The 13,207-nt window shown below is 51.0% G+C and overlaps 1 long non-coding RNA gene across 4 annotated transcripts in view; it reads left to right on the forward strand.

Annotated features, from left to right (window-relative positions):
- Positions 1 to 2,279: 2,279 nt before the first annotated feature.
- LOC128344670 (uncharacterized) overlaps positions 2,280 to 13,207 on the forward strand; it is a 33,378-nt gene continuing 22,450 nt past the window's right edge. Inside the window, exons 1-3 of one of the 4 annotated variants that reach the window (XR_008315980.1) lie at positions 2,280 to 2,494; positions 11,255 to 11,498; positions 11,863 to 12,022. This is a non-coding gene — a long non-coding RNA (uncharacterized LOC128344670). Of the gene's footprint in view, positions 2,495 to 9,626; positions 9,642 to 11,024; positions 11,499 to 11,862; positions 12,023 to 13,207 lie in introns of those variants that run through there. The other 3 variants (XR_008315981.1, XR_008315982.1, XR_008315979.1) reach the window with 3 other exon arrangements.

Genomic DNA, 13,207 nt, shown 5'->3' on the forward strand with positions numbered 1-13,207 from the left:
TTTTTGGAGAAGTTTACCAGGTCTTTACTCCAAAGAAGATGAACTTGAGCGACTAACTATTTATTCCATGTTATCCATGTTCAAGACCGTGTTCCAAATGACTAGTATATGAATGAGATGAATGAGATTTTCTCAATCAATGTTTGCTGGAGAAAAGTACGTGGATTTTGTCTCTAAAAATAAAAGCTGTGCATTGAATAAAGATTAAGCAAGTACCTGGATTATCTGTGCGTCTGAAAGATTTAACAGATTCCATTCAGATTGTCTGCTGCTTCAAACTGTCATCAAGATGCAAACAAAATATAGGAGTTCAGTCAAAGCAGGGTTGTCACAACCAAAAGATGCTTTTCATCTAGAGGTGTTGCTGCAGTTCATATTTCCTTCAGAAATATGGGCCCTGTGAGTTCCTAATGCTCACTTCAAATATTTGAATCGGAGGCAGGCATTTGTATCTGAAGGGGAATTTCCCCCGTCCTTCCAGAATAGGCAACTTCCAACCCCAATTATGGTTGGAATTTGCTCCTGGTTGCGACCCAGCCTCCTCCTCCTGGTTGCGACCCAGCCGCCTCCTCTAGGGGCTCCAGCCCCCTCCTCCTGGTTGCGACCCAGCCTCTTCCCCTTGGCTTGCCTAACACATTCCACCAGGTAGTGTCTCCACCTGGGTGACAGCTTTTCCCTTCAAAGAGACAGGATGGGACATGCCATGCCAATGCAACCAAGAGGTTTGCCATGCCGATGCACCCAAGAGGTGTCTGAGCCCATCCACCACTGCAGTCCTCAGCCTTGTGGCACTTCCAAGAGAGCAGCAAAGGTCCGGAACCAGGGGGTGTCCCAGGGTGGTCACTGAGGCTGGCTATGAGCCCCAGCAGGGCCTGTGTGGTGGGAGCCCCCATTGCACCTGGCCTTTCCCTCCTGGAGGCCAAGCGCATCCTGCACGGCCTGGTGGAAAGTGTGCACAACACCACAGAAGTGCACCAGTTGACCATGCTTTGCAGCCCTGGCTGTGTTGGCTGCATTGTCAGTGAGCAGGAAGCCTTGCTAGAGGGCTGGCTCCCCAGGAATCCAAGAATCCACCTACTGGGCCGTGGCTGCTGGCAGCTCCTCTGACGTGTGGTCTGTGTCCATAGCCTCCACATGCAGCACAGCCCCCCAGGGTCATGCTGCACGGGAAGAGGTGTCCACGCCACCAGCGCCAGAGGCTCCCCATCTCTCCTGCCCCCACCAGTGCACAGTGAGGGCCTGGTAGGCAGTGTGCAGCCCACTGCAACTGGCCCACAGAGCTGCTGCATCACCATCGCCCAAGTCACTCTGGGTCCTTTGCCCTGCTGACCCATGCCCTGCAGTGGGAAGAGTCACTAAGGCAGAGCTCCAAGTGATCTCACACCATGCTGCCATGATGCTCACCGGTCACCATGCTCACCAGCCCTGCTCACAGCCCTTTTCAGTGGTGGTGGGGCTGCTGCTTCCTTCAGGGACACCTCCATCACCACTCTTGGTCTGGAGCTGAGCAGGTCCAGGAATGAGAAGAATGATGACTTCCTCCTCACCCTCTGACTGGGGGCTTGAACTGCTAAGGGGGATTGGGAGGATGGTGAGACCCATCTGGCTGGGCTAGCAGCCAAACAGTCTGCACCTCCTCCACAGTTGCCACCGGAAGAGCATCTTCCCTGACAGGGTAGGACCTCCCGCCAACTCCCGCTCAGCCAAAACTATTGGCTGTGCTTCTGCTTCATCCGAGTAGATGTGCCTGCATAGAGCCGGCAAAAGCAGGAGCAGGGTTGACTTGGGGAGAAGGCACCTGTCACTGCCCCAGGGGCGTAACGATAGGGGGGGCAGGGGGGGCAGGTGCCCTGGGCACCACTCTGTTTGATCACGTGGGGGGCGCCAAAAAGTGCCCCCGTCAAGCTCCTGCCTTTCGGTTAAATTTTTTTTTGTTCGGAATTTTGTGTGTGTGTGCGCAGCAGGCAGTGTGGGACGCATTGAGCAGTCCCCCTCCCCCTCCCCGGGTCCCGGTGCCCCCCCCCATTGCTCCTGGGCGCCGCAGCGCGGGCGCCTAAAGTTGCACTGCAGTGCCTGCCTGCTTGCTGCTTGCTTCGGTGAATCGGCATCACCGTCATTTCATTCATCATATATCACTCCGCTCGCTAACGCTCTCACTTCCCGCCCCGCGGCACCACCTCCCCCCCCAGTCGCACATGCCTGCCTGGCCCTCCCCTCCCTTACCAAAAGGGCGCTTGGCGCTTGCTTCGTTCGTTCTAACCTTGTGGAGTGGAGTTTATGATCAGGCCCTCTAGTGGCTTGCCGCTGGCCAGGGTCTCTCTCCCACTCACACATGCACGCAAGCAACTTTCTGAGCATGCGTGAGTCCTCCCAGCTCGCCTTCTGCACGTGGCATCGGCGACGAGGCAGGGTGGGCCTGGGAGAGCGTTGCTGCTGCTGGCTGGGCGCAGGCACAGGAGGACAACAACATTAAGAAGGATGCGAACAAGAAAAGGTTTGTGTGCCTTAAATTAATCTGTATTTGGTGCGGTGGCCTTGGCTGGGGCGGCGGTTGTTCTCCTGGCTGGGGCTCGAAGATGGTCTTAACGCGGCAGGGACAGTGCAGCCCCTGCCGTCATCGGTTGAGCAGCACCAGGCAGGCAGCAGTTCCTGGGTCTCCATCCTTTCCCTCAGGCGGAGGTGCAAACACTTGGGAGCCCCGAGGGAGCGCAGAGGCTGTGTTGGTTTCCCCCACCCCTTCCTCCACGCTGCTTCCCCGTGGCCTTCCTTCTTTATTCCATTTTGAATTAACTGTTGGATGAGGGCTGCGCTCCTTCCTAAGCCCTGTGTGAGTGCGTGTGTGTGTTGGTTGGTTCCCCGCCCCGCCCCTTCCTCCACGCTGCTTCCCGTTGCATTCCTCCTCTAATCCATTTTAAATTAGCTGTAGGATGAGGGGTGCGCTCCTTCCTAAGCCCTGTGTGTGTGTGTGTTGGTTCCCTCCCCCCAGTTACGCTGTTTTCCTTAGTTACACCTCTGGGTGTGTGTGTGTGTGTGTGTGTTGGTTCCCCCCCCGCCCCTTCCTTCACGCTGCTTCCCATTGCGTTCCTCCTTTAATCCATTTTAAATTAGCTGTAGGATGAGGGGTGCGCTCCTTCCTAAGCCCTCTGTGTGTGTGTGTGTGTGTGTGTTGGTTCCCTCCCCCCAGTTACGCTGTTTTCCTTAGTTACACCTCTGGGTGTGTGGGTGTGTGTGTGTGTAGGAACTTGATTATGGAAGTTGGCTGAGTGTCAGGATGGGACAGGTGTCTTGTGTGTGTGCTGCAGTAGTATTTAGGAACACAGGAAGCTGCCATATACTGAGTCAGACCATTGGTCTATCTAGCTCAGTATTGTCTACCCAGTCTGGCAGCGGCTTCCCCAAGGTTGCAGGCAGGAGTCTCTTGCAGCCCTATCTTGGAGATGCTGCCATGGAGGGAACTTGGGACCTAGATGCTCTTCCCAGAGTGGCTCCATCTCCTGAGGGGAATATCTTCCAGTGCTCACACTTCTAGTCTCCCATTCAAATGCAAACCAGGGTGGACCCTGCTTAGCTAAGGGGGCGGCGGGGGTGGGGTGGGTGCAATTTCAGTGCTTGCCCCGGGCGCCGTTTCCCCTAGTTACGCCTCTGCACTGCCCCCCAACTGCGACCAGCATCACCCCTTCCTCTCCCTGGCAGTCTGCTCATAGATCTTCCTCCTACTCGCCCAGACATCTTTGGGGTGTAAATTGAATCACCAATTCTAGACGGGGGAGGGGGCATCAAAGAAAGGGTGGGGGGCGGTCTATATTTTTGCTGTGTTTGCCACACACATGGTGCTATAGTACTAAAGTGTACACACACACACACACACACACACACACACACACACACACACAGAGGAGTAAAAAAACAAAACACCCCACCCCAAATAAAAAGCAGGTCTTATATCCGGGGAGGCCATTTGGGTGGGGACAAATGGTCAAGCAACAACAATGGGCCGAGTCTAGTGGTGGGGTCTCCCACTGAAGTCTCCCCACTGCAAATTAAGCACCATCCCCCTACACACACACAAATTAAGTCTCCCCAAATAAAGAGCAGGCCTTAAATGTGGGGAGGCCATTTGCGTGGGGGGGAAGATCAAGCAACAACCATTGGGTGAGTCCACTGCAAATTCAGCATCATCCCCCTACACTCACACACAGAGTATTCTTACGTGGCTTCTAGAGAGAACAAACAAGTATATTTAAGCAAATATGCTTAAATGTGACTGAACAAAAGTGTTTTTAAAAGAAAAATTATGAAGACGATACTTCCCACTGAACTGCACACACCCTCTTTTACACTGAGAGTCCTGTCCTTAAATGAGCTGAATGCACTATTTTACACCCTCTAAATAATCTCCTCTTTTGAGAGGGAGAAGATGCAGACCACACAGCAGAAACAGAGGCTGAAAAGCAGATCGCAGAAGCAAAGGGAGATGGGAGTCAACCTAGAAAGAAGCATTTTCTTCTTCTTCCTGTTTCTTTGGCAGTTTCCTTCTCCCTCCTCCCACTCCCCGCTAAACAGATGGATCCGAATATGTCCCACCTGAGTGGCATCTCTCTAGCTCTTTCCTTGGGATGGAATCCCACCCCCCACCAGGAAGGAAGAGGAAAACACAGGCTCTGCTCTCAAACCTTCAGCAGACGATTGTCTTGTACACCCTTCACCTCAGGGAGAAACAGATCTTATGCAACATGTGTCAAGCTGGAGACGGGTTGAAGCTGTGAAGAGAGAAGAGGAGACCTGAACTTGAAAGCTATGCCCAAAGCAAAAGATGCAGAGCTGACCCTGGGAAGAAGAGAGTGAAACAGCTTCCAAGCAGAGCAGAGCAGGGGCAAGAAGAAGGGCAAAGGCAAAGGCAATCTGGAGCTGCCTGCCTCCCTGGACACTCTCTGCGCCTTCCTCCCTGCTGCAGGGAAGAGAGGAGCTTGCATGTTGCAAGGGAGAAGGGAAGGAGGAGGAAAGGAAGAGGAAGTGGCCAGCCAGGCAGGAAGTCAGTCCCTGAGAGGAGCAATCTACACATCAAAGGGATAGTGTCAGAGCAGTAAAGAAGTGATGGCCAATGTCTTGACCCCTCTTGCCCTCTGACTCACTAGTCTGTGTCCCCCTCTCTCATTGAGACATGAGCCAGCGCAAAGTCCTTCACTTCCAGCACAAAGAAGTCTTTCCTCATCTTCTCCCCCATTGCCCTCCCTGTCTAACTTTTTCTACCTAACTAACTATCCCTCCTCTTACTAAAAGCTGACTGGCCCTCCCCCCAGATCCCCCCAAAATGACCCCAAACAAACCAAACAACAAAACAAACACACTCCAACACTAACTGTATCACTGAATAAATAAATAAATGGATGGATGGATAAATAAATAAATATGACACAAGGACAAGACACACACACACACACACACACACACACAGACAGACAAGAAAAGAGACACACAGACAGACTTTCAAACACACACAGAGAGAGAGACACAAACAGAAATGGACTCCCACACTCTCTCTCCTCTCTATCTCTCCAACTCCTCTCCACCTCGCCTCCTCCCTCCTCGCCTAACTCTCCCACAAAGAGCAGCTGAGCCCCGAAGGTGTCATAAAAGAGGATGTGTCACGAGCCTCAGCAATGGCCATTGATCCTCTTGCCTCTAAAGGTCTCTTAACAGGTGCCTCTTTGCCCAGTTGGCAGCAGATGTCTCCAAGTCCTGAAAAGTGGCGATTCTCTTCATTGCACAGAGGTGGGGGTGCAGTTGGCCCTATCCACCCCTGCATAGTAACCCTCCAGTGACAGTTGCTGGTGTCAGTCTTAGGTTTCTTTGTAGATTGTGTGACTTTGGGGGACAGGGATCCATCTTTATTCCTTGATTATTACTCTGTGCAAACTGCTTTGGAAACTTGTGAGCCAGCGTGGTGTAGTGGCTAGAGTGCTGGACTAGGACCGGGGAGACCCGAGTGCAAAATCCCCATTCAGCCATGAGACTAGCTGGGTGACTCTGGGCCAGTCACTTCTCTCTCAGCCTAACCTACTTCACAGGGTTGTTGTGAGCAGAAAGTTAAGTATGTAGTACACTGCTCTGGGCTCCTTGGAGGAAAAGCGGGATATAAAATGTAAAAATAAAAAACAAATTAATCAATAAAGTGGTATATGGCAACTTGTGTCGAAAAGTGGTATATAAATAGTAGTAATGGAAGTTTTTTCAAACCTCACCCTTCATGTTCTTCTCTCTGTTTATCTGAGAAATCAGAGGACTCTCTTCACTACCCTGTTTAAAGCGACACCACCACAGGCCCCTCAGAGCAGACCCCTCCACCTCCATTCATCCCAAGAGCCACCTTGGTTGCTGCCATGTGCTCTTGTTTCAGCAAGACACGGGGACTCACATTCCTTCAGCGCAATCTTGACACTGCTTCACATCTGAGGGGGCACACATCGGTTTGCTGGCTCTGCCCTCTGGGCAACGCTCTCTGCTCTTCCCAGAGTGTGGCGATGCTGTCACTTGCCTGCCAGGAGGCAGCGTGGAGCAAGTCGGGGGCTGTTTGGCCTCCTCCACTCTGCCTCTTCATCACTGACTCTTCCGCATTCTCCAGCTGAGGGTGGCACAAGCAGCAGCAGCAGCAGGATTCTCCATCCTTCCCTTCCTTTGGGTCTCAAAGCAAAGAGCTGATGCCCCACATGGAAGGCAGCTCAGAGCAGCTGCCTGGTGCCCCCCATCTTGTTTTGGCAACAGCAGGGCTCTCTGTCTCTCACTTCCAATGGGGCTCCTTCAGTGGAAGTGAAGGAGGGAGGATGCTGCTGATAGTGCAGCAGTCAACAACAGAGCAGCAGCCACTGGTCTTCTCCATGCTGCCTCTCACCAGGTGCCCCATGCAAAGAGCCAGCACGTTCAGCAGAGCAAAATAGGGTATTTCTTGTATCCCTAATCTGAACCAGCTACCCTCTAACCACCCACTAGTACTAGCTAGCTACCGGGGATCCCCATTTAAACTCTAAAGCTAAACAGAACACCTATTTAAGCTGATTCTAAAGAGCACACAGGCAGGTAGCAGTGATTCTTTCAGCAGTAGCAGGAAGAATGGGCGGGGTGGGTGGGGGAGGTGGAATCCAATTCTCCTCTCTTCCAATTCTCTCAAAACAAAAACAAACAAAAAGCAAAAAAAGGAAGCAGAGAATCCACCCCAGCCCAGGCTGGCATAGTTGGCAGGCTGGCAAGGCAGAACAATGAATGGTTAAAAAAGAAGAAGATGGAATTCTCTTCTTCTCTCCCAATTCTCTTTTTGAAGCAGCAGCAGCAGCAGGAGGAGAAAAGGCAGGCTGCCGGCAAGGCTGAACAATGCCGGAGGCAAGGCTGAACAATTAGGCAAAAGCTCTCTCTTCTCCCACGCACACCCCTGAGAAAAGCCCTCCGAAAATTTCCACCACCCTTGCTGTTCTTTGACCTCCCCCTGGCCAATGGGGGTAAATTTTACTCTTGCAAAGCCTTAAAAGGAAGGGGGAGGCAATTGCCTGCAGATCAGCCCATGCTTTCGCTGACCAATCTGCAGGCTGGAAGGGCGGGAAATTCAAACTGGCATCAAAACCCAAAATGGAGACTGAAGGAGACAGACTACCAGAGATCGCAAAATGGAGATCTGAAGCAACAAATCTTCTGGAACCCAAACAGGGGCGATTTGGTTCAGCTACAAAACTTTCAGATTTGGACATTGGGCAATTTGTTTTGTATACAAATCGCCTGACACAGCCCATCTCAGGTACAAATTGTTTTGTACCAGAAACCTTTCACATATCCCTGATCACCAGGTAGGGCTGAGAGAGACTCCTGCCTGAAACCTTGGAGTCACTGCCAGTCCGTGTAGACATTACTGAACTAGATGGACCAACGGTCTGACTCGGTATAAGACAGCTTCCGATACTCCTAGGACACTGGACACTTTGCATAGGTCCTGATTCTGTAATATTATTTCAGTTGTTATTATTCCAGAGGTTATGATAGCATGCCTTTAAAAAAGAAAAGAAATGAAAAATAAACCATACAGAGTCTCAATCCAACCTGACAAAAAGAACAGCAGAAGGGAGAATTCTCTTTTTCTAATATTGCAGTCTAAAAGATGCAATGTAAGGCATCTCAGCTAAGTACTGTATTAGCATAGGCATTCTCCAAAGAGCTTATGCTTTGATGAAAGATGGAACAATCAGTATGTGAAGAAGTTCCTCTGGAGTGTCTATGACGTTAAGAAAAAAATGATACCAAAATAGAATCCATTGATTTTTTAAACAACAACAATCCTATCAGTATTGTGTTGTGGACTCATAATAATGGGTTGTCGAATTCTATTTTTCCTCACTTCTGTGCAATGGGAAGGTCATCAGGGGAGGAAAGACATATTGGAGGGGGGAGCAGGTCCCAGGATTCATTACTTGTTTTGTGTGAATCACCATGGAGGCTCAACCATCCTCTCAGGGTTGGAGACCAAGAAGAGAGGCCTGAAGGGCCCATTCCTCCCAGCTATAGCTGTTCATGGCGGCATCTCCCAAAGGAATGTGTGTGAAGAGCGTTGGCTCTCTAAGACGTGCCTTCTTATGTGGGGACAGATGAGCAGCCATTCGACTGGGCTTATCATAGCTGCTGGTGAGGCAGAGCAAGGTGAGGCTGCAGGGCCCTGTAGCAGTCCAAGGGAGCAAGCTGACTCAACAGCAGTCAGAAGCAGATGAAGCCCTCACATCACTCTGAACTCAGACTGCCCCTCCTGGACTCAGCCGCCCTGCCTGGAGAGTGGAAGCCCCAAAGGGGCAGCCTTCTGGGAGCCAGCACTACGACTTCACTCCATCAACACCTGCCAAGCTTCTTGCCAGCACTGACAAGCAGATATTGGGGGGTGCAATGGTGTGGTTGAGGCCAGAGTACTGCCTCAGGTGTCATGATCCCAGGCCCTGGGAAATCCAGGGGAAGAGACCAAGCAGAAGGCACAAGGTGACCTTGTGCCACTAGGACCTCCCAGATGGAGAGAACCAGCGTCCCCACCAAAACCTGAGGGCACAACTCTGCCATCGTCCACCGATTCGGAAGAGTCCTCGGGGGACCTACTGGTCATAATGGAGCCCCACACAATCAGAACCAGCACTTGAAAAACTCGGCAAGGCCCCTTTAAGAACCAAAGCTTCCTTATGGAAGGAGCAGAACCAAGTCGCCCTACCTATGAAACCCAGCAGTCTGCTGAAACAACATCCTGTCTCTGCCATTGTAACCCAGCTCCTGTATTTCCTATTAGCTGTAGTTGAGGTCCTGACTTGTCCCCCCTGGAGCAATCCAAGGTCTGGTGCATCCCTGATCTGTACCTCGGAGAATACTCTGGCTGAGCCTGGAGCAAGACACTCCGGCCCTGAAGGAACTACCTCAGCAGCATCTCCTTTTCCACCTTGAGAGACGCCTTCCTGTTCATTTTTGTCCCAGACTGGGGTTGCACAGCCTGGCCCAGATGAGCCCCAAACCACCTACCCCGCTAACAACTGGTTTAACTTTTGGGGCCTGCCTCATCTGGGCCTGAGGAGCCATTTTTTAGCACCTCCTGAGAACAAGAGCGCCAAATGCACTCAGCATAGAATAGTCAGGTGAGCTCTTCCACCCGTCTTTCCCAGGTTTGGCCCACTCCAGGGCTCCAGGTATGCTATGAATGCTCCTGTGTGGCCAGCCATCATGGGCCTCCTTAGAGAGATTCCTTGAAGGAGATCAGGAATGCAGCATCACAGCCTAGAAGTGCTTGCCCCACTATCAAAACAAACAAAGCTTTCCATGTTTTCTTCGCAGAATTCAAAAAGAAAAATAGCACTTAAGATACACCTTATCATCACCTGTCACTGGGAGAGTCACTGTGGCACGAAGAGTCCACATTTCCCATTGGGAAGTCCCTACTTTAGATATTGTCTCTTCCACAAAAGGCATAAGGAGAGCTTAGACATACCCCAGTGCCTGAGTCATCCAATCTGTGATATAGGGCCAATGAGACTCACAGGGCTACAGGGCTGTTGTATGAGTTGCAACAAGACACAAGGGTCAGGATTCTCCATTGCCTCTCAACAATTCCCCAGGGACCCAGTATTCTACTCACCTTCATTCTCTTCCTCTTCTCACTCTTCTTTCTGGGCACTTTTACATCTAGTTCCTTAAATATTTCCCAATTGTGTAGGGGTTCTCCACATCTGAGGGCCCCTCAGTGGCAATGTCGGTGTCCTCATCCAAGGATGCTTCAGGGTGTAAGTTAGGGTGGATACTGACATCCAACCCAATTCCGCCTTGGTGTTCCACAAGCTCTTTGGGTGAATATTTGCTCCTTTACCCTGAAGGAAGGAGACTCCCATCTCCTTTGTCCCCCCATCTTCATCCATATGAGACATGGAAAGGACTTGAGCTATTGACGTGATCCTTCCTATGCACCTTCCTTTCCCACCGAGTGGTCCTCACCAGCTCTTCTTACTTTCATGTCCCCCCACTTAACCCAAACATCCCTTGCTTTCTTTCCCCGTCTCCTCTAATAATAAGCATCTAGTCAGTTAAGCACATACACTTAAGGCCCATTCACATGTTATGTTCAACACTCATACGACGAGTGTACAATGTACACGGGTAAAGATCTGTACACAGGACAGTCATTCACATGTTATGCTGAGTGCAGTACAGAAGCACACTTCCTATCTGTACCATAATAGAGAACAGATTTGAAGGAAATACTACTACTACTACTACTACTAATAATAATAATAACAAACAAACAAACAAACTTTATTTGTTAGCTGCCCCATAACAAATTGTTATCTGGCCTATATCCTGGCCTATATCCAGGTTCACTTTTAAAATAAACACAGGCACAGCCATTCACACAAACAAGTGAACAGGTGTACAGACATCTGTACACTCGTACCATATAATGTCTGAATCAGACTTTAGACAGTAATGCTGTATTAGTGGCCAGACACGTGAAACATCTTGCGTGATCTGTGTCATGTGGAAATGTCATGTGTGTTTCTTTAGATACAAGTCAAGCCTCTCTTTTGAATTCAATAACACATATTTTTATTTCTATTTTAAACCTGTGGGTGGTCAGTTCTTTTGAGAAGTGGTCTATAACTGTGACTCACTGATTTTTTTTTTTGAACCCTGTTTGCTCTTTGTGACATCACTCTCTGTGACATTACCAACTGCCCTCTCAACTGACTCAACTGCTCAGAAATTTCTGGTGGGAGCAAAAGGGGTTGATTTCTGCCATTCCTGGAGCCGTGCCCATCACTGAATGAGAGAGAGGAGCTGGGAGAGGAGCTGCTTCCTTCTCGCCTCTGCTTTCCTCTGCCGGGGTTAGCAGAAAGGTTGATCTCCAGATGATGCAGTTAAGGGCTTCAAGGACACCAGCAGGCCTTTCTCTCCTGGGCGCCTTCAGCATCGTGCCAGGTGCAGGATAAAGATCATGATGGAGGGTAAGGGGCTTTTCTTCTGTGCTGGGAAGCGTTTCATCAAGTGGCGGGGAGTTTCAAGGGCAGCCCTGGCTTTCCTCTGTTCCCTTTGGAGGAGAAAGTAGAGCCTGAACCAGCTGCACCCAATAAGGGCTGAAGAGACCAGCTACAGGGTGGAGACCTGCAGGCCCCTATTTAAGCCCTGCTGAGTCTAGATGGCCCTTGCTACAAGAGCATGTTTAGCTGTGTTTCCTAATGTCTGAGTCTCTGTCTGTCCAGCATCCAGGCTCTGCTGGCTTATCTCCTGGGGCATTTGTCTTTCCCTGTTATTCCTTTCTGCAGGAGTTCTCTGGTCCTTGTCCAAACTGTCTTCCTCTCCTCTTTTTAGGCCTGGTCTCCACTTGGCCTAGCAGCCTTCCCTGAGCTGGGCCTGTGCCAAAGTAAAAGTGCCCAGGAGAAGGAGTGGGAATCAGAAAAGAATGAAGGCAAAGCAAGCAATGGAGGATCCTGATAGCTGTGTCTCCTGATCTATACTACAGTCCTGTAAGGTAGGTGAGTCTTGTTGGTTCCGTATCACAGATGGGATAACTGAGGCTTTGGGGTTTGCCTGAAGTCTTCTGAGGCCAGATCCAAAGCAGGGACTTCCAGATGAGTCATCCAGACTCCTGGTCAGCCGGTCCTAGTAGCTCTCCTAGTTACAGAGAGGGCTTTGGGAAGAAGCTGGGTCCGTCTTATAGAAAGTAGGTGCTCTTTGTGTCTCTGAATTCTGTGGGGGAAACATGGAAAACTCTGCTGTGTTTGGGTTGTGGGGCAAGCACTGCTGGGCAGTGATGCTGCGTTCCTGGTCTCTTCCAAGGAATCTCTCCAAAGATTGGGGAAAGGAGGCTTGCCTTCTCCCCATGGCTCTGTTCTATGCTGAGAGCATCTGGGGCTCTTTCCCCCAGCAAGTGCTCCAAGATGGCCCCTGAGGCCCACGAGAGGTAGGCCCCAAAGTTAAACCAGCTGTCACTGGGGTAGGTGGTGTGGGGCTCATCTGAGCCAGGCCGTGCAATCCCAGTCTGGGAGCAAAATGAGCAGGTGTGGGGAAGAGATGCCCCTGAGGCCCGTGGGGAGTTGCAGGGAGGGAAGGAGAATCGTGTGGAGTGTCTCTTGTTTCAATCTGCCAATCAGCCCTATAGGGTAGGCAAGTCTCCTCCGGCAGATGGGAAGCCTGAGGCCCTGGGGTTTTCCTGATAGAGGCGGGATCCAGTGGGGGCTGTCAGACTGCTAGTGCAGCCTCTTGGCCCTGTGCTACTCCAGTCTCCACGTTCTGAAGAGGGCCTTGGTGAGAAGAAATTGGGGGGTTTTTTAGCCTCTCTTAATGTCTCTCTGCCACTTAAGTAAAATACATTTAAAAAACATTGCACAAAGTTGACTGAAATGCAGCAAACTGGAAGGAGGTGGCAGCTAGCAGGCGGTCCTGGGACTGGATTTGTGGAAAGTGCTGCAGAAGTCAAGTGTGTGGAGGGGGTTGCAGGAAGGCCTGGTCCCTGCAGCTGTGTGGAAGACAAGGGCCAGATCGCAATGCTCAGTAGCAGTGAATGGACCCCGTGAGCAGGGGGGGCTGGTCAGTAAGGGCAGGGGGGCTGTTCCCCCTCACCCCCCCGAATCCCAGGAGGACAGGGGCAGAGGGGAGCATCTCCAGTCAGTGTCCCAGGAGCAGAGAAGGAAGGACTTGCCTAACTGATGTACCA

Source organism: Hemicordylus capensis, chromosome 2 (assembly GCF_027244095.1).
Source record: "Hemicordylus capensis ecotype Gifberg chromosome 2, rHemCap1.1.pri, whole genome shotgun sequence".
Lineage (NCBI taxonomy): Eukaryota > Metazoa > Chordata > Lepidosauria > Squamata > Cordylidae > Hemicordylus > Hemicordylus capensis.